Source organism: Lonchura striata, chromosome 9, assembly GCF_050655825.1.
Source record: "Lonchura striata isolate lonStrDom1 chromosome 9, ASM5065582v1, whole genome shotgun sequence".
Lineage (NCBI taxonomy): Eukaryota > Metazoa > Chordata > Aves > Passeriformes > Estrildidae > Lonchura > Lonchura striata.
This window is the reverse complement of record NC_140711.1, coordinates 10,982,397-11,002,417: the sequence shown is the minus strand read 5'-3', so window position 1 is coordinate 11,002,417 and position 20,021 is coordinate 10,982,397. Positions and strand designations below refer to the sequence as shown.

The following is a 20,021-nucleotide window of genomic DNA, read 5'->3' as shown; positions in this document are numbered from 1 at the left end:
AGTGGAATGCGAGCATCTTTATTCCTAGAATTGATATAAAGCTGTTAAGTAGCATGAATGAAGTTGGGGAAAGCCTGCTTGTATGACTAGATCACTGCGGATTACCTAAAAAGAGAGACTGCTTCTGAAGTAAGGCACTCCCATTGCAGAGCCTCTGAAGAAATGTGGGGTAAATTTTGTTCCAGCCTCAAATCAGTTGAACTACACTGCAGATGTTTGATCACAGTGCCCTGACTGCTCATTTATATTCTGACTTCTGTTATGTAGATCAGAAAGGAAAAGTCTATCCATGTCCCATGCTTCTGCTCCATCCTTTGCTCCTTAGTTCAGGTTGCTGCTTCCCAGCATGAGTAAGAGTCGGGCTAAATGGCTGTGCAAGCAAGGCTGAGGGAACACTGATAGAAACAAATGCTCTTGACCAGCCATGTGAATAATTCAGCAGATGATCACCATGGGGTTTGAGATGAGCAGCATTTTCCACACTTTCATTCCATTTCCATTTCCAGCCCCTAAATTTTGTTTCATCTTGATAGCAACCACAAATAAAAAATGAAGCCTTGCCAAATATGCGGTGATTTTACAGCCAGCTTTTTATAAGCATTAGGTTAGCAAAACAGATACATGGTGATGATATTTAGGGTTCTTTTTGATCTCCAGGCTTTGCCACCACAAAAACAAATGTAAGTCCTTTAGTGGAGATTAGGAATGCAAGTCTTTGAGAAAGAAAGGTCTCATGGTTTTGCTGTAGTCTCCTTTCAGCTCTACTATGTTGACTATCACCACATTAGAGCAGCATCTAGGAAAGTCTTGATAAAAACTACTTTGGCACCATGATGGATGTGATAGTGAGACATATTATTGACTTCATTGCTAAAAATATTATAGTTATACATGTTGAAATCCTGTCAAGAAGTTGCCTCTTTCATTCCAATATTAAACACTTCTCTTTCAGTGGATATTTGGAATATTGTATATGTCTGTCACCACAGCACTGACATTTGTTATTTTGTTCATCAAAATGTCAGCTGCCTATCAAGATAGCTGAGTTAAGACTGGGAAACTTTGTCGAATCATCATACACAGGCTTTTTTTCTGCCAGCAGATGTATTACATGAGACACTTACATTGATGTGGAATAGCAACAGAAGTCAGCTGCCGTGTCTGCAAAGTTAAAGAAATTATAATTTGCCTTACAAGGATATTTTAGTAATTCCTTCACAGCATTAAGGGGACAGATAGACTATAAAACCAGTCAGTCCCTGATAGTACAGGATTCTTAGAGTACGTAGACTTGCAAAGAACTTTGAGGAGGAAGGGGACTCTGGATATTAAACATTTTAAGTGCCATAGCATTTTGAGCATGCTTAGCTAAATTACTTGGCTGCCCTAAAATCCTGAAAGAAACTTAACTGAAGGCCTAGTATATAGCCAGGTGACAAAAGAGACAGGAAATAGAATGCTAGAAAAGTGGAAATCAACTTCTAAACAGGGAAACAAAGAAGAAATGAAAAGCCAAGCCCATAAAAACACAGAGAGGGTTTTAGAAGTGACACCACTCTGACAGAAGATCAACGCTGACAGAAGATCAACTGTTTCAAATATACTGTATTTCTCCACCCACCCCTGAGTAGATCTTAAGTACCCTTCACTGCCTTGGAATCAGATTTCAAGCCAAAATGTCTGTGTTACTAGTTTTGCAAGTGCTACCACTAATTGAAACCACATAATGTTGCAGATCTGAAATAAGGCAGGCAGGGCATCCCTGCTGAAAAGCTACCCAGCAGGACAACCCCTTTGTTCTCTTTTAAAATAAACTAATTCAAGGGAAATGTTGTCTAAATCATTACTTCTAAATGTATACAGAATTTCCTCCCTGCCCCTCCCCACCCCCAGCAATTTTCCTGATGAGCTATCAAAGGACTTTGCTATTATTGTAAACTGCAAAAATTGTTTTAATATGCACTCTTGTCATTTCTAGGTGTATAAATTTTGCCTTTGCAGGGATTTTACATGGCACATATTGTGATCACCTGTGAGTAGGGTAGTTAATTAGCAGTCCAGGTCCTATTTCATTTAATTTATACTGGAGCAATCTAAACTAGCAGAATGATCACAGCCACACAGTAATTTAATTCCCTCCTTTCAAAGCTGTTTTAGTAATTATACTTTGGTTGTAAGTTTTCAGAAAGCTTTTACAGTACTTGTTTTCTGGCCATGTAAGCTCCCTCCCTTTTCAGCTCCCCTCAATCCTGGCTTTTGTCCTTCTGGGTACTGTTGGCTGCATTCCATTAAGAAATTAGAAAGGATGCAGCTGTCATTATTTTGTCAATCGTAAAATCTAAGACATGGAAAAAGTCTTAGGAAGGCAGGGGAGTCATGTAACTTCTATTGAGAAGACAGATTATTCCTCAATACTTCTGACAGTACTTTCACTTGACCTAAAAGGAAAACTTTTATGTGGTGGACTTTTATGATCCAGGCTTGGATTTCCCAGTGGATGACTGAGATATGTGCACATAAACATCACTTTATACTTGGTTTGGAAATTCAGAAAAGCCATCCTCAGCACTTCTGGGGGAAGAACTCATATAATTTCATTTTGAGCCAATCATTAAAAGTTTTGGATCTATAGGAGTAATTTATCTACCTACATTAACAGCCATGGCATAGACAATATGCCTGCAGCCCAGACCAAACCAAAGCATGCTTCTTGCCACAGTGATTGGAAAAACAACAGCATGTAACTGGTAATGTGCATATAAGTTTTTCACTTGCAGCTTGGCAATGGTGACCTTGCTCCCTGTGTGCCCTTTTATAATTGATCCTATTTTACAGTGACTTTGAGATTTAGAAAGACTTTTGGGGGGTGGAAAGAGTTTTAAAAAACCTGCTTTAGTTTTTCTCTCTGAATAGATACAAGAAAAATAATTTCACTGTAATGTCAAGATTCCACAAAAAACCTGCAGTTTTGCCATTGGAATTTTGATTGCAAAGTGGCAGACAAATAGGTTAGTGCTTGCTTGTCAGTACTGTAAGAGAGCTGGCCTTTACTGATGCTGCTAGTGTTGCCAGTTAACCATATTCTCATCAGACATGCATCACAATTTGAAGTGAAGTAACTTCATAAATTCCTATGAGTTTCTGTATGCCTGCTACAGATTATACACCAAAGATCAAACTTTCAACATCTGTTCATGCTGGGAAATATTTTTGTGTGTGTGTTTTCTTGGCTAAAAATTCTTATTTAAGTATGTCAAATAATTTGGTACTTACGAAAAATTCCTTCCTGACCAGTGTTCATCTTGTTTGTGTGTATGGAAGCACAAATCTCAACAGTTACATCACTTTTAACTTAAACAGCTGGTGGCAGTCTAATTATTTATTTTCTTGAGTCCATGGCCTTTGGAGACACAGATTTCTAGTCACTGGTTAGTTTCCAAGTAGTGGGAAACCTTTTGTAAAATATGGCACTTCAAGAGGAGGAGGGAGGACTTTACTTTAGAATAAGAAAAGTGTCTGTGGATTGTGTTTGAAGAGACAATGTATGATTAATGATTCTCTATTCACTGGAAAACAGCAATTCTTATTAAATGAAATGAGAGTGCATCAGAGTAAAATGCAGCCTGACTGAGAAAAAGAACTAAGCCTAGGAAACCCAAGCATCAACCTATTTTTCTGGGCAGTGAAAAACAAAGTGTGGGTGATTAGGCTTATATTTTCAGTGAAGAAGCCAAATATATTTTGTTGCTTTCTCTCCACCATATAGATTGGTCCTGAAGTCTGCCAAGGGTTGCATGTTGCTTGTCTGGGCTAATGAGTAAGTTATCAAAATACTAGATTTATGACAGCAATCAAGGAATTAATGAGCAGAGTTCTGATGGCTGAAGAAGCCTTTGCAAATCCCTAAAATAGAGAGAAATCTGTGCTTGAATCATCTTCTGTTATGAGCTGGTATGGCATCTGCTGCTCCAAGTCTAAAAGCGGAATGAATAGACAAAGAGTTTCAGATGTACAAGCTATGCTTAATCACCAAATAATAACAAATAGGAACTTCCAACAGCCCTCTGTGAGATCACGTTCAAATTAGCTACACATTCAAGTTTTAGAACAACAATTTCCTCACTTCTATTTTTGGGAAAACTGTAGTATATATATCAGCCACAGAACTTCAGTGTGACATGACATGGATGATTTCCTAATTGACTCACTCTCTATATTGCTTCATACACGGTCTTTTAGGAGCTTTTTTTCAATGAAGCTCAGTGTAAAGGTCTTCTCAAGAGTACCTCCTGGCCATCTTTTGGATGTGAAGAGCAAAAATGTTGTCAGGCATTTCATGGTGCCTAAAAGAAATGTTTTGTCTGTGAGCCTTTGTACATTAGTCCCAGCTATATCTATTTTCTTCCTGTGTTTTCATGTCCAACTGTGTCAGATGATGCAGAGAAGAGTTTCATTTCTACATAGTGTTTTTCATACTGAAATTATGCCACTAGACATAGGCAAGTCATGAGTGTTATCAGAGGCTGTTAAATGTGCTTAGTGGGTAAGCTGAATAAGGAAGTCAAGTTGTGGTTAATAATAATTCACATAAAACCCAGACAATGAGAACTCTTGTTCGAGTGGGAGAGTAGGGAAATCTTGGCCATAGACTCAGAGTATATCACTGTATCCCTGCCTTTTTTTCCTTTCATTCTTTCCTCCCTCACCCAAACTCCCTCTTGGTTTTTAAACTCAGAGAGCAGCAATCCAAACTTTACTTTTCATCTGCTCCTTAATGTGCCTTTTTCTCATTCTGGCAGCCATAAAATACTGCACTTTGCTGCATAAAGGATGAAGTGTTTTAGGAGTAGATTCCAAAGGTATTAGACACCTAAACAATACAGTTAGGATCACAGAAGGATTTTTCAAAGGTAAAAGCACAAGTGGGAATTATGTGCCCTTTTGCTTTTTTAGCTGCCCACAAAATTAAAAAGAAGCAAAACAAAAAAAAAAAAAAACCTGCTTTATTTCTTCTTGAAGGTCACTGGTCCAAGACCCACTTAGAGAGGAGCAGGGCTGAATCATTTAGGTTAAGAGGAAACTAGAACAGTAATTGGAAATAGTGGAACTTCTTTTAGTATTTCAGAAATATTGGGCCCATTAGAGTTTGTGTAGTGTTCTACAGAACAAGATGTGTGTCCTGTCTCTTGTGGTAGAATCTTCTTCAGCACAGCTCCACAGGGGTGTTTTTGAAGCCCTCAGATTGCATTCTACTCATGACACACATTTACATTCTGGGTACTAAAGAAAAAAAAGCAACACTCCAAAAAACTCTCACCAGCAGCAACTAATCTATTAATTCAAATAATGTTCTGTGAGTTACTGTCTGAACTATCTCTGCCCAATAGTTTAACACCATTCTATGGGTCTCTCTTCATGAAGCCAATCTATTTTGGATAAAGCTGTACCTTAGTCAATGACATAAAGAGCATTTGCACATTTACCCTATGTGTGGAGCAACTGGTGCCTGGCTGCTTATCAGCTTCAACACTGGTATGTAGTCAGGTATTGAATACAGAGCCCTGGCCAAATACCCTGCCACTCAGAATCACTTATAACCTGATGTTAAAAGTGTCTTAAAAAGTAGAAGGCTTAAAGAGTTTTCTTATAACATGGGAGAGTGGTGTGGATATTCCTGTATTTTTCATTGCTGAAAAGATTTTTTTCCATTTCTTGCATGTATAAATCATGCTTCTGCAGTTCCACTACTTGGCTTTAAACAAACACAAAAATAATACAAATTGATGCCTGAAAGGGAAAGAATATGCTTTTTAGAAGACTGAGTGAAAACAAATGTCAGTTTTGGGTCGACTGAAACATTTCATTCCACCCAAAACCAATTGGTCACACAAGGCTAAATAAAAGGTGCTACAACCAAGCCATAAAAGCTGTTGCCCAAAGCAGAGCTGAATGTGAGTTACTCAGTGCTCTGGGGCTGTCTGCCTAGCTGTGGTTCAGTCACTAAAGAAATACATATATTTTCAATTGACAGATAGTAAAAACTTCCTTCCCTACCTTCACTGCAGGTGGCTTCTTCATCATGCACTGTCCCACCCTCTCCCTGCTTTGAGCCACAATTAGCACATATTTTCAAAATTAAAATAAGCCTCTCCCCTCTGTCCTCCCAGCTGTGCTTCCCACCCAGATTCCCATTATGAATCAAGACAAGTACATGTGTTTAAAATAACAAAAAATACGTCTTTCTTCCCTCCCCAGGCATGCTGTCTTTTCCTACCCATCACCTCAGCTTCACAGAAATATTTCCTGGAGGGCTCCAGAGTTTCTGCTGAGCTGAGGGTGCCTCAATGATCTGATTTCTCCTTCAATGTTTTTAGAACACCACATGACCAGCACTGCCCAGCTACACTGGGCAATAAGTCTTGTCACACTTGTTTGAGACAGGCCCCAAAGGACAAGGCAAGCTGGATGGAGGCTCAAAGACCAGAGGGCTGAAAGCTCTACTTATCTCTGTGATTCCCCAGGGGTTCCACTGCAGAGCTAAGCTCTCTGACAAACAGGCCCTGCAGAAGGGGTGGGAGAAAACCTTTGCTGGACAGATATGCATATATTCTGCTAGATGGATTAAAAAATAGGTGCCAAGGAAACTAACCCATGCAGAAGTCCCCTCACTATTCTGGCAGAAAATGAGAGACTTTCCATAGGTTGACATGACATGTCTAGCAACTCTTCTCTCAGATGGAAGCATGTAGATTTGTTTAAACTACAATATTTGTACCACAATGAAGATAGTTATGTTCAACATCCTTCTCCATGCCTCAGTTCCTCTGGAAGACAATTGCATAAACACCTATTAAATATCTTAAAACACCCCAAAACAAGCTTATCTGTATTTAAAGGTTGTCAATAAAAATACTCTAGATATTTGAATAATGTATGTTTTATCGGACGAGTTTTTATTCTGTTTTTGTTCAGTGTTGCATGTTTCCAAGCCAAACACTATGGTACCACCTCTTGAAATCAATCCATATTTTTCCAAACCAAATCCTGCTTCATGATTCTCAGCCTTCAACATTTGAGCTTCCATTCAGCCTTCAGCTCACTGTTCCTTGTAACCAACAGAGTTTCCATCCTTAGGTCCCTTGTGTTTTAGTGGCATCCTTAGGTTCCTGTGTTCCACTGTAGCTCTGCTACAGATGAATAATGTTTGAGACAAGTTTGCTCCAAGGTCCAAAACTGGCATTGCTTGGACACCTCCTTGTAAAATTCCCCCCCCCAATGAAAACCACTGAGGATATTCTCATTTCAAGTGACTTGCAAGAAGCTGCAAAGGTCCCGGTTGCTTTAAATAAGCTTGGGTAGACTAATGCAGAAAAAGCTTTTTATTGCCTGCCTAGCCCCTAGGATTGCATTCATGAGCAAGTGGCCATGGATGGTGGCTCAGTTTGCTGATGGCTGAAAGGGCATATTTTTTATTAAATTGTTAGAGTTTCACATTGTCCTTTCCCAGTATCTTACATCCGTTCCTGTATTTCAGGCCTGGCTGATGAACTTTCCAAAAAGTCAAGTGTGAGTCCTGTTGGCAGAGCAGAGCAGAGCCCTGCCAAGCTCTCTGAGCCCTCAGGGTGAGTGGGCAGAGAAGGGCCAGCTAACAACCACCACCATGCATGTGCCAAAATTGGACCTTTAGCCCATGGGAAGGGCACCTGCCTGGCTTGCTCTGCCCAAGCTGAGCACATGTACTCCAGGAAGGTGCATCAGCTTTTTCTTTTTCAGAAAACACATCCCAACTCAAAATGATTTTCTGTCACTAGGAAAATATTCAGTTCAATTCTTACCATTAATTACAAATATTCATAAAGGTATTTTCCAGCAAGCCAGAGGGAACACTTAAAGGACATCTCCTAGTATGTATATCACTATTGTATTACCTGTTTTCATTGCTCTATGAGCAATTTATTTATTCAGGCTTCTAAAGGCTGAAGAGGCCAGGACAATAAGCTTGCCATAGGGAGGCACCACCTCTGTATGCTGAACAATTCATGACTTGTTTCCCAGTTTTCCATTATGGGATCTCACATCCAGTCCACTAGTTTTGATGCCTCTACATGTACCAAAGAGTTCATAAGGAAAAGGACAGTTTTGATGCTCGAAAACAAGGACAATGGATGTTGTTACTGCTACAGAATATTTCTTGCCTATGCTGACTCAGGGTCCAGGGGGTTAAATTTGAGAATGGTCCCTTGAGGGCTTAGCCTCCTTCTCCAGCAGCCTTTGCTGGAGAACAACACCCAGGTGTCCCCCCTGGCAGAGCTCTGCCTGGCACAGGCCATGGCCAGTTTCAGAGCCAACCACTATGGATGCACGCAGCCTCTTCTCATTAACAGAGGGCAGAGCAGGTCCTCAACCCACAGCATGACTGTGTTTTATCTTCATTGCCAATACGAGTTAAAACATGTTTTTACTCTTCCCAAAGCAGCCTGGCTCCCATGAGTGTCTCTCCCTGGAGGATGAGCTGTGTCTGCGGGGGCTGCTCCCTGCCCTTGCCCTGCACATGGGCAGCTGGGAGGCAGCGGGGGCAGCTGCTGCAGAGAGCAGGGCCACGAGCCAGAGCAGGGCAGGCAAGATGGGCTTGTGTGCAGAGGGGGAAGGGCTTTGGCTGTCTGTGGCAGCACAGGTACCATATGCTCAGGGTCGACCCTGGGTGGTTTGGTGCGAGGCAGTTAATAGATCCTTGATTGCAGCCAAAATTCTGTACTATTTGTACCAGAGTCAAACAGGCCTTGATCTTCCACAGCTCCTTTGGAAGGAAACTCTGTCCTGACCCTCATAGGCAAGGTACAAGGTGATGCCCTCAAAGCAGAATGAATGTCTGCCCAAACTATCTTCACCCTGATCTTGATGCTGTGAAGAACCTTTGGTGGTAAGAGTGACCCATGAAAGGGCAGGATAAAGGATAGTAGGATTGTAGCACTTGGTTAGGGTCTGCTGGGAAAGTACTGCTGCCTTCCTCTGGCTATCAGGCATGTCAGAGTGCAAAGACTGCAGTAAAGGTTTTGATAGTCCTGTAGATATAAGGCATGAACTGCACCAAAGGAGCACAAGGAAAACCACACCTTTTTTATGCCATATTTATGCCTGATGAAAAGTCTTGTCAAAAAAGACACTTTTTCCCCCTGTTTTTTTGCTTAAGAGTAGGATTTGCCTGCATAAAACTAATTCTTGGCAGAGATTGTACCTAAGGAAGATAGAGTTTGGGGTAATAGATTTTTTTAATGCTTAATTATTAATTTATTGTGTGAGCAATGCACAAAACATGTTAAATGCTGCACAAGCATGCCCAGGAAAAAAAAAAAAAGTAAACGGAATAATTTACAGAGAACAGGATGGTGCAGACTTTCTGCTGGGGTAATCAGGCAGGGGAGAAAGTATTAATATCTCTGCATTATTAAGCTTTGGTGTGCTTGTCATAACCTTCCACTAGCTTTTGCATTCACTGAGTAAAACCTGGCTACCAGATGGCATTATTTGGCTTTGCCTGTGCTTCTGAGACACCCTAGTATCATCCTGTATTCTGTCCAGAACCCCTTGGTGTGTTGTTATACAGTAAGAAGAGTCAGTCTGGCACCTTTCATTAGCAAACCATGCAATAAATAGTACGAGATCCCCAGGAACAAGCTGGTGCTGTTTTAATGCTCATTTAAGTCTAGAGTTTTTCTGGCCAGTCTTCTCTGGATTTTAATTTATATCATAATTTTGTACTTCTATTTTTGTTTCTGAAAACATCAGGAAAAGGAGGCATAAAATCATCAATCAATTAATTCCTCTCCCATTAGTTTTCTGTCTTTATAATCCTAATATCAGTATTGATTGGAGTTAACCCCTAAATTTACTGCTATAAATAAAAAACAAATTGCCCCAAATATATTTCTCATCATCTTCCAAACATTTATTTCCTACAGCAATTTTTGTTTCTCTGCCTCACTCCAGTGATGCCTATCAATATTTTTGGCTTTTAACACACATTTTATGAAATTATTCATTTCTGAACAGAATATTTCCCCCCATTAAGTCTCTATGAGGTAACTCATGAGATTAAGAAGTTCATAATCAGTTGAGTAATCATCCTCACTATATTACTGATAGCTAAATTTTAGTTCTATTAATACTCTGCTTATAGTTTCTATTCTGTGAAGTTTGGGCCAACCCATTGCAGCATTGAGTGCTGCTGTGAGCTGTGTCTTTCATCTCCCAACTTGCTGAAGTGCCTGTGGTAGCTACCTCCAGCCTTAGGCACAGCAGAACTGTGTTTCATAGTTTATAGAGGCTTTGGGTTTTGTTTTTTGTTTTTTCAAATCAGTTCTGGGGAACAATCACATTAGAAGTTCCAAAGCTCTTTCAAAACAGGCAGCTAGCAAGCTCTTAACTATGAGGCTTTATCTGTCAAGACTGGGATAAAAATCCCTACTTGCAAAAAGATTTTTGGCCCTTCAGCCTCAGTTCTCTTAAGGAAACCAGTACAGATCTTGCAAGATATGTGGCTCAGTGTGGGATTTACTGAAGGATTCCTTTAGACCTGATGTTCTCTTGAGCTGCTTCTGGCTGTGGCCATGTAGATAAACCCTGGGCCCTGTGGTCTTTCCTGTTCCTCCACACAAAACTAACTCCTTTGAAGTCATACTGTGACCTTTTTGAACATTGGCTGCACTGACAAAGTGTGTGCATGGGGTGTAGACTCTGAATTAGGAGAACCCCTCAGTAGGATTCAATTAAGATTACATCACAACTGCTTGTTATTATCAGATTTTAAAAGTATAAAAGGAAAATTCATGGTCATTTGCCTATAAAAATGGTGAAGGAGAACCTTGACATCCTGCTGCCATTAGGTATGTTGTGTAGTAAAGCTCTTCTGATAGGGCCTGGTGCAAAATGCAGAGTCTGCCCTTGCACATACATTTGCCTCTGAGCTTAATTCCATTTTCTGTAGCTAAAGCTCAAGGACCTCCAGGTACATTTACAAAATTTTAGGACTCCACAGTTCCCTTTGCCAGTTCTGTCAAGCTTGAAAGGTCTTGCAGTTAAACTGCACATTGAAATCTGAAGACAAAGCAGTGAATATAGTGAGTATCCACAACCATTCATTCACTGTATTTCCATAATGGAATTGCTTGTCCATGTGGTTAAATAACATATCTAAGCAAATTGCATACCTTCAGGAATAACATTCTACATATTAAAATAATATTTGTCATCTTCTTTTGGATTCCTCTAGCGATATTACAGTGAAGTGACATGAAGAATAGGATTAAATATTTTTAATTTGGTGACATGTTCTCAGTATTTCTATAGGACTGGGTCCTACCACAAAGACATCATCTGTACTTGAACATTTGCTTCTTTTTCTCTCTTGTTTTTTTTTGTTTGTTTGTGGTTTTTTGGGGGGTTTTTTTTGCCTTTTTTTTGTTTTGTTTTGTTTTTTTTTTGCTTCTTTTTTCTCTATGTTCCACCCAAAGTGGGTGGATACTTCTGTATCCTTCTGAAACAGAGCACAGTATGAAGCTATTCCTTGTAAGAAGGAATCACAGAAGTTGTCTACTTTTTTTTCCTCTAACCAGATAGTTGAATACAATATTTTTATTTTTTTAGAATCAGAATTGTCAAGGTTGGAAGAGACTTTTAAGATCACTAAGAACAACTATCACTGTAACCCTCAAAACCACATCACCCAGCATTAGACACCTCTTAAACTCCTCTGGGGATGACAACAACAGGGCCTGGTGGGAAGACCAGCATCTGTCATGGAAATTAGAAGATACAACTTCATGAAGGTCAACAAGGCCAAGTGCAAGACCCTGCACAAAGTCCTGCACATGGGTTGGGACAATCCCAAACACAAACACAGGCTGGGAGGAGAATGGGTTGGGAGCAGCACTGAGGAGAAGGACTTTGGGGTATTGGTTGACGAGAAGCTTGTCATGAGCCAGTAGTGAGCACTCACATCCCTAAAAGTGTCCTGGGCTACATCCAAAGGGGTGTGGGCAGCAGGTTCTGCCCCTCTGTTCTACTGGTGAGACCCACTGGAGTCCTGCATGCAGCTCTGGGGCCTTCAGCATAAAAAGGACATGGACCTGCTGGAGAGATCCCAGAGGAGAATCACCAAGATGAGCTGGAGCTCCTTTCCTATGAAGACAGGCTGAGAGAACTGGGGATGTTCTCTCCACAGTCTGGAGAAGAAAACACTCTGGGGAGGCGCTATAGCACCTAAAGGGGTGAATTATTATCAATCAATAAATCTGCCATCTAGGATCCCTCAGGAAATCACGAGTTGCATTAACTGCATTCTCCAATACCAGTGACCTTAGTAAAGACCTGATGAGACACTCCTGCTGTTGGTGCATGTCAATAACAGCAGCAGAGAGGAAGCTGTGTGGTCAGGCCCTGGGCTGAAGTCTATATGCTCTAAAATCTTCAGTGCAACAGCCCTCACACTTTGCTTCTCTTTAGAAGTCCCTGTTCCATCGCCTTTTAGTCCCCTTAGTTAATTTACAGTAGTTAGTGGCTCTCATTGTGCTGTCTGTGCAACACAGATCTCCTCAGAGATGCAAAAGCCTTTGCTGAAGACACTTATACAAACCCCTCATTTAGACCTAAGGGCTAAGAACATTTTCTTTTGGTGAACTTAATGGAGACTTTGCCACTGATGTCTGTGAAGCCAAGTTCCCACCTCTTTTTCAAGCAAGACTAACACAATGAAGTGACTAGTATAAATTTTGCAGGAATTATAACTCCCGGAAAGAAAAACAGTAGGGTGTCATGTAAATCTTTGGTGTAATAGGATCAATGAGCATCAATGCAGTTTTATGAGGATTCATTTATTTATATGTGTCTCCCTTTTGAGGCAGAGCTCATGTGTCCTTGGGAAAAGCTGCAAAGCTCCCACACCTCGTTATATAGGTGTATGTAAATATGTCATGCACAGTAAATACACTCATAAAGTTTTATTTTTGAAGCTGCCTTTTCAACCTCTTCTAATGTTAGCTCTGAGCAAACAGGCAAACAAAAGCCTCACAACCACACAGGGAGAGACAAGTTGTGAGTAGCGTTTAAGCCACCTGTCTGGGAAATTGCTTTGTGCCCATGTGATGTGCCAGCAATGGAAAGGTTGAATGAAGATACTGGCAAATGGGAACTGAGGGTCTATCCTAGCACAGGGTACAGCTGTGTCCATATATTGACCATCTTACCCCTCTGTCAGGCTGAGCCCTGAGGCTGCTGCTTGGGCTGGAAATGGCAGAGAGCAGCTGTGCAGGTCCTTTCAGCAGGCTGACCTGGGGCCGAGGGCCTGAGCAGCCATTTGTGCTGCAGGGACTGATCAGGGGGGCTCTGATGAAGTGCGAGGAGCAAGGTGTGCTCAGCTTTTGGAGCAGAAAATGTGATGGCAGAAGAAGCTGGAGGAGGATGCTTATTCCAACAGCTCAGGTGGTGTCACAAAGCCAGTAGCACCCAGATGCACTTGGAGAGGGCACTGACTTCACACAGTGCCAGGAGTCTGCACAAGCAAGACAATCAAGTATGTGGCCAGGAGAGCCCACGTGAGAGAAATCCAGGAACATTCTGAGTTCTGCAAAAGCTCCAATCTCATTTCTCATTTGGTGAGGAGTGGCATGTGCTAGCATATACCAGGATGGATGAATAGGCAAAGTTTCCCAGCTAATTTCTAGAGAAAGGCTCCTCCTGAAAAATCCTGGACTGCCTTAAGTGACAGGATGATATAATCATCCATGGCATAATAACTGCAGTAAAAATTGATGAATAAACCAGAAACAGAGCACAATTGGCAAGCAGATCTTCAAATATCAGAAGTCCTTCCCAATAAACAGACTGTCCCCAGTGCTGAAGTAAAAGAAATGGCCAAAAATTTTTTACTAAATGCATTTCCTTAGATCAGTCTCCACTATCAAAGCATAAAAATTTCTGACGTACAAATTCAACAAGTTTATAATGTGAATACTCCTGTGGTGTAGATCATTTCCAAACAGAATCACAAAAGGGAAAAAGCAGACTCCAAGAAAATATGATCTCTTTCCTTCTCCTTCAATATTTAATAGAACTTCTGTTTTGTGATATTTTCCGAAGATCATTTTGTGTATTCTGGGGTGGAACAAAATGAATTTGAGACCTCTAAAATTATCATAAAGTGGAATTATTGTTCTAGGGCCAATTATTTAAGCAGACTTGAAGTCATAAGAAATACCCTTAGAAATGAGAGATGTAAATAAAGAAAAGGGCTGAGAAATCTGACTGCACCTTTAATTCAGGAGGAAAATGGTAATCTCTTTGACTCCAAGGACAGTAGCATCTTAAGGACAAAACATAAGACCTTTGGAATGGTATAACCTAGAACAAGTAAGGACACACCCAAAAGCATCTAATAATATCATAACAGAGAGATTTATTTTTTTTTAAAGTTGTATTTATCTTTCTCCAAATAGCCTTGGAGATGCATAGCCCAACCCAGGAACATTGCAAATATTAACACTTGTAAATAGCTAATAAATTCTGCAAAAGCCAATGTCTCTCCTAGACTTGCAATAAATAGAGATCAGAATTAGAATTAGTTAGAGTTTGGCTGTGTAATGCTGAAAGCCAGAGATTTTTTTAAATTAAAAGTAAAAGTGTGAGGTGGTCCCTTTTAAACATTTTCATATTTCTGAAAAGAACTTGCATGTTTTTCTGCACCTCATGAAATCATTATTGCTGGAGGAGCTATCATCACCTAGTTCACCAGCTGGCCAGCATTTCAGTACTGGCTTCCCTTTAAAACAAACCATCAAAATCAGTAAAGAAAGTTGCAATGATTGTTGCTAGAATTTCCCAATATAAAAACAAGGAATTAATCAGAATGTAGAGTTCTACAAAACAGAGTAGGACAGAAGACAGGCTGGCTGCCTTTCGTTCAGTGCTTATCCTGAAGTCTCTATATCAGCTAGAGAAGCTGCAAACCCTTTGGGAGCCAGGATGTCTCTTGCTAGTGTCAGTGAAGTCCTTGTCCTTTCAGCTCTGTGTTACTATTAAAGCCAAGTTGCAAATTCTAGTGTCGTACAGAAAATTAAATGTGTATTAAAAAGAACAGTATTGTGCAGCTCAAGCAGTGCCTTATCTGCTTCATCCCATTGAGAGAACGTGTCAGTGTGCCTTGTTTGTACAGCATGGATAAACCCTGATCTGCAGGTCCTTGCAAGTGCCCACATTGCAAAGGAAAGCATTTACTGAATATTCTTCAGAGGAAACAAACAGGGAGGCCTTAAAAACATGCTGTACTCTACTGAGAGATAGACAAAGGTATGCAGTATGAATTTATTTTTGTTAACAGTCAGAGAAATAATGCTAGTTATTTTAACTCGCCCTTGGAGTTACTGCTCTGAAGGAATGTGCTAAATGCTATGCATTTCTCATGTGTCTATTTGAATATGAAGATTCAACAGCATGAGACTTCATATGTTCTTAAAAAAAAATCAGTGCTTGGCATCTTGGTGTGCGCTGCGTACAATTCATTTAATTCCTTGCAATGCAGCTAAGATCTACATTCTTAATATTGGCTAGCAGTGTCTCCAGTTTTGGGTTGTTAGCCTAAATTGCCTTGCAGATGTTGGATGTTCTGGGAGTGAGTACTCTGTGCTGCTTTGAAAAGCCTTAAATGGAAAATCCAATATTATTTTGGGAGGCACTCAAGAATTATCAATTGCCTAAATACATGAATATTTCAAGTGCTCCTGAAGATAATAGTGCTTGAAAACCTCATGCAATAATATTCTGAGATGCTGTAGAGCTTACTTCTCGTTATATCTCTTTGATCATTGATTAAATATTATTCACCACTCCTTCTACAGTTCATGAGAGGCTCTACTAGACTTGAAAATATCTTGAATTTGGAGTTGCTTAGTCAGGTCAGAAGCCCTGTTGCTCAGTTTGAATATTTATCGAGTTCAGATTTTTTCAAAGGCAAAAAAGCAACACAATATTTTTTCCATGGCCTCAAATTTTACAAGTCATTCCAATACTTTTAGATAATGATACTGAAATAGTCTAAACAAGCGTCTTAAGCAGTGCTTAGTATCACATAGAATTAGAGTGTACACAGAAATGACTTAATTTGAACCTGAAAATGTCTGTTAATAAACAAGCAAACAAAAAACCCAAACTCCCTAAGAGTTCCAATTTAACACAAAAAAACCCCAAACAATGAGAGCAAAAAATACTGACAACTGTATCCATATCAAGCTATAATTTTTATAATTAATAAACATATTAACTAATATGATTAATTTTTGGTTTGCAATAGGTGCAATAACCTACTAGTGCAACATCTGAGACTTTCACTGTTAAGCTACATTCATTTCACCCAGCATGTTATCCAAAAATGGTGTGCCTAAGCTGGATATCTATACTGCCTCCCTAGTCACTGCAATGAGAGACTGATGTATCCAGAGATGTCTGAGAGAGAATGCAGTGAATAGGCTTTTGGAGGTGCTACAGCTGGAGATAAATGTCTCCCTAGATTTGCTAAAAAATAGAATATAATTCAACTTTTAAAGACAAGCAGCCACTTGGGAAGATCTGCATTTGTATCATGTTCTTACTGTTTCATTAGGTTCGTTCTACATGTGAACATTTCCATCTGGTAGAATCTGTGCTGCTGAACTGACCCCAGCATGCACAATTCTTGACTTTTAGAGGTCACTTGTGTTCAACTGTTTATAAAACAGGAGTTTCAAAGCTGTATCACAGAGAATTTGTGGAACCAAAATTTTAACTGGCACATGTGAGGAATTGCTTCATAAATGCTTGAATATATAAAAAGGACTATGTGACTTCTCTGATGAACAACAACTCAACAGCACAGCTTGACTTTCAAATATTCATAATCAATTCATTAAATAAAGAATGAATGGAAGAAAATTATGATCACAGATATTCCACAAACAGAAAAGAAAGTGAAATGACAGTTCTTATGTGTCCTCTGAATATTTTCATGAGGAAACTATATTAATATTTAATGCATGTATTACCTTTTTCAGCCAGCTCCAATTTAAGTGAATTTCATTCTCTGTGAAATGTCTGCTAATAGAATACTAATGCCACTAATAGTTGCCTGCCATACTTGGAGAGGCGGGAGTTAATATAACCGACGTCTGTGTCTAAAGATGTTATTCTTAACACTGAATTAGAGAATGTTGTAACCATGTAAATTTATAAACTAGCACAATAGAAATGGAAGCAGTGTGTCAGAGAGCTATTTAATCTATCTACATAAATACATAACCTCACAGATGGCAAACAACCCCAGATTTGAGAAACAGACTGTGAGCAATGCTGATAGCAGAGAAAAGCAAGTCTCTCAAATGGCAAAAGCTGGGGTGTCTAACAGCAAAGTCAATACACCATGTTTCTAATTAGCCTGAATTGCCAAAGACCTGCCTTGAACTGCCAGCTTCTCTTGCCAGCTCTTTGATCCTCTCTGTGGTGGAAGGTGCCCTTCCCTCCCTCGGGACACTCCAGGCTGTGCTCTCCATGGCTGCTGAGCAGCACTGCCCAGGGTCTCCAGCCTGGTGAGCAGAGCCAGGGAGCCTTACTGAGTGTGGGCTGTTCCAAAGACAGCCAGCTCTCCTCCTGTCAGGCTGGCACTCCTGAGGCTTTGCTGACTCACAGGCTTCCAGGACTGATGGTAGAACGGGACCCTAGAAGCTTCAGTGCAGGCTGATGGTAGAACGGGACCCTAGAAGCTTCAGTGCTATCAACCATGTGCAACTCCCTCCTCATGCAGCAGTGAGTCTCTCCCTGCTTCAGCTGGCTTTCAACTGGTAGATTCAGTCCCTCAACTGGGAAGGAAAATCACAGTATGGCTGACCAATACCACAAAGTTGCCAGAATCTGCTCTAAAGCACAGAAAGGGGGTCTTGCAGTTGACATGATCTACCATTCCCCCAAACTTGTGCATTTCAGGGGTGTATGGACTCAGGATGATGCTAAATTTGGATTCCTCGATGTGGGAAAATATCCTTGGGAACCAATAATCCCATCTCAGAGGCAAACATAAATGTTGCCTACATTGGAATGCCAGAACTTGAATACTGGAGGACTTCAGCATTTTCTTTTTACCTCGCTCTAATGCTATTCAAGCATGGGAATGTAACAAGTCAAAGCAGTGAGGGTTAATCCTGGTGCCTGAAACTCAGATGGATGACAGTACTAAGCTTTCCTTTTACTGCTATTTATGCTACTGGTCCTAAATGTAAAGAAGAGCTGAATTGGATACCAAGCCACTTTTGTTTACATCAGGTAGATTTACAGGAGGCACCTGTACAAATTCCACAGAATATTAGCAGATCCTCAAGGTGTTTCCTCTCTTCCTCAGTCTAAACACTAGAAAACTGCCTTAGAATTGAGAAGTGTATTTGTACTGTGGTCCTGTTAAGTACACCCACTTTTGTTTTTCAAACTTCCTTATAAGAAGGAACTTTCTGTGCATGGGCCAGTTTCCACATCAGAGCACAACCACTCTGCCATGTAGCAGGAAAGGTGGGACTGGAGTATCTCTCCAAGGATATGAGAGCTGGGACTGTTCAGCCTGAGAAGAGGAAGCTCAGGTGATCTTCTGCATATCTGTAGGTATCTGAAGGGATGGTGCAAAGAAGGAGGAGTTGGTCTTTTTCAGTGGCAGCCACTGTCCATCTGGCTCAGGGTGGCCCTTCTTCATCAGGGACTTGGATCAGATGACCTCTAGGGATCCTTGCTAACACGAACTGTTCTGTGAGTGTGTGATGCTGGCACAACAAACAGCAGAACTGGGATTGCCTGAAAGAGGCCTGAGCAAGCACAGAAATATGAAGCCCATTGCCAGACAGGCTTTCCATCACAGGGTTTGTCTCTGCAGCTTGGGAAGCTCCAAACATTGGGGCTGAGCTGCTGTCCACATCTGCCTGTCACCTTGGCAGGCCTTGCTTCCCCAAGTATTGTGTTAAGAGTATGGGGGTCCATGTCTGACCCAGCAAGGGTAGCTGAGCATAGGGTGAGCCTGCTCAGGGCAGCCGTTGCCTCTTAGACAGCTGCAAAGATGGAAATCTCATGGAGATTTAGATGAGGAAATGCTGGCAAGTGGTAAGTGGTTCTTTGATACTTCCCAAATGCTCCTGCTGAGCAGCATTCTCTCATCAGAGGTCCCAGGCTACACCAGGTATCAAGGTGGGCCTTTCTCTCCTTCCCCAGCACTCTAGGGAAGATGGCAGGATGTTTACAAGCAGCTTGCTGGTACCTAGAGGAAGATCCAGCCCTCACAGGGCTTTTGGCAAAATTCCTCCTTGGCCCAGCATCTGGCAAAGCTCTGACCCTCACCTGACATGCCAGCAATGAGATGGGAGTGGGCTCTTGTGAGACTCAGATTATTTGGTGTTTGTGGAACTGGGATCCATTTCTGTGTTTTGTCCTGTATCCCCACCAATATCACCTGTGCTGCTGGCACAGTGTGACCCAGGCTGGTGCTGCAGCTGTATTGCAGGGCAGTGTCAGCTTTTTCCCCATGAGAGCTGAGTCTGTGCCTGGGTCAGAGGGGTATTTAGAGCCTGAATCAGTAACGGATCCTCACTGCAAAATTGGTGTTTAATGGCTTTGATCTGCTGCTTCTTGATTTTATCCCAGCTCCTTGATGGAATTTCTCACATGTAAGTGAGCCCTACTAATCCATCCAGTCCATACCCAGTGGGTGCTGGTGAGGGAAGGAGCACACGCGTGGCTGGATATCAGTACAAGATGTCCAGGCAGCGGTGTGGGCAGCTGGCTGCTTGTGAAGGATTAATGGGAATGGCTGCAAGGAGATCTGAGGGCTTGTCATATTCATAGCTGTAGGAAAGGCAAGGCTTTCTGCACAATGCCTCGGTGGATGACACTGAGCACTTCATAGTGTTAGGGCATTGCTCAGAAGATCTGAGCCTTTCTCTCCCCTCTTCTGGAGCACATGAAGTGCTCTG

At 41.1% G+C, this 20,021-nt stretch overlaps 2 long non-coding RNA genes across 3 annotated transcripts in view; one reads left to right on the top strand and one right to left on the bottom strand.

Annotated features, from left to right (window-relative positions):
* The window catches only part of LOC110483645 (uncharacterized), a 192,923-nt gene extending 181,148 nt beyond the window's left edge, over positions 1–11,775 (top strand). The window contains exon 6 of the long non-coding RNA XR_014957335.1: positions 11,644–11,775. This is a non-coding gene — a long non-coding RNA (uncharacterized LOC110483645). The remainder of the gene's footprint in view (positions 1–11,643) is intronic.
* The window catches only part of LOC146766634 (uncharacterized), a 113,365-nt gene that overhangs the window by 41,091 nt on the left and 52,253 nt on the right, over positions 1–20,021 (bottom strand). For both annotated transcript variants that reach the window (XR_014957339.1, XR_014957340.1), the window contains exon 3: positions 1–20,021. This exon is cut by the window's left edge and continues 9,378 nt beyond it. This is a non-coding gene — a long non-coding RNA (uncharacterized LOC146766634).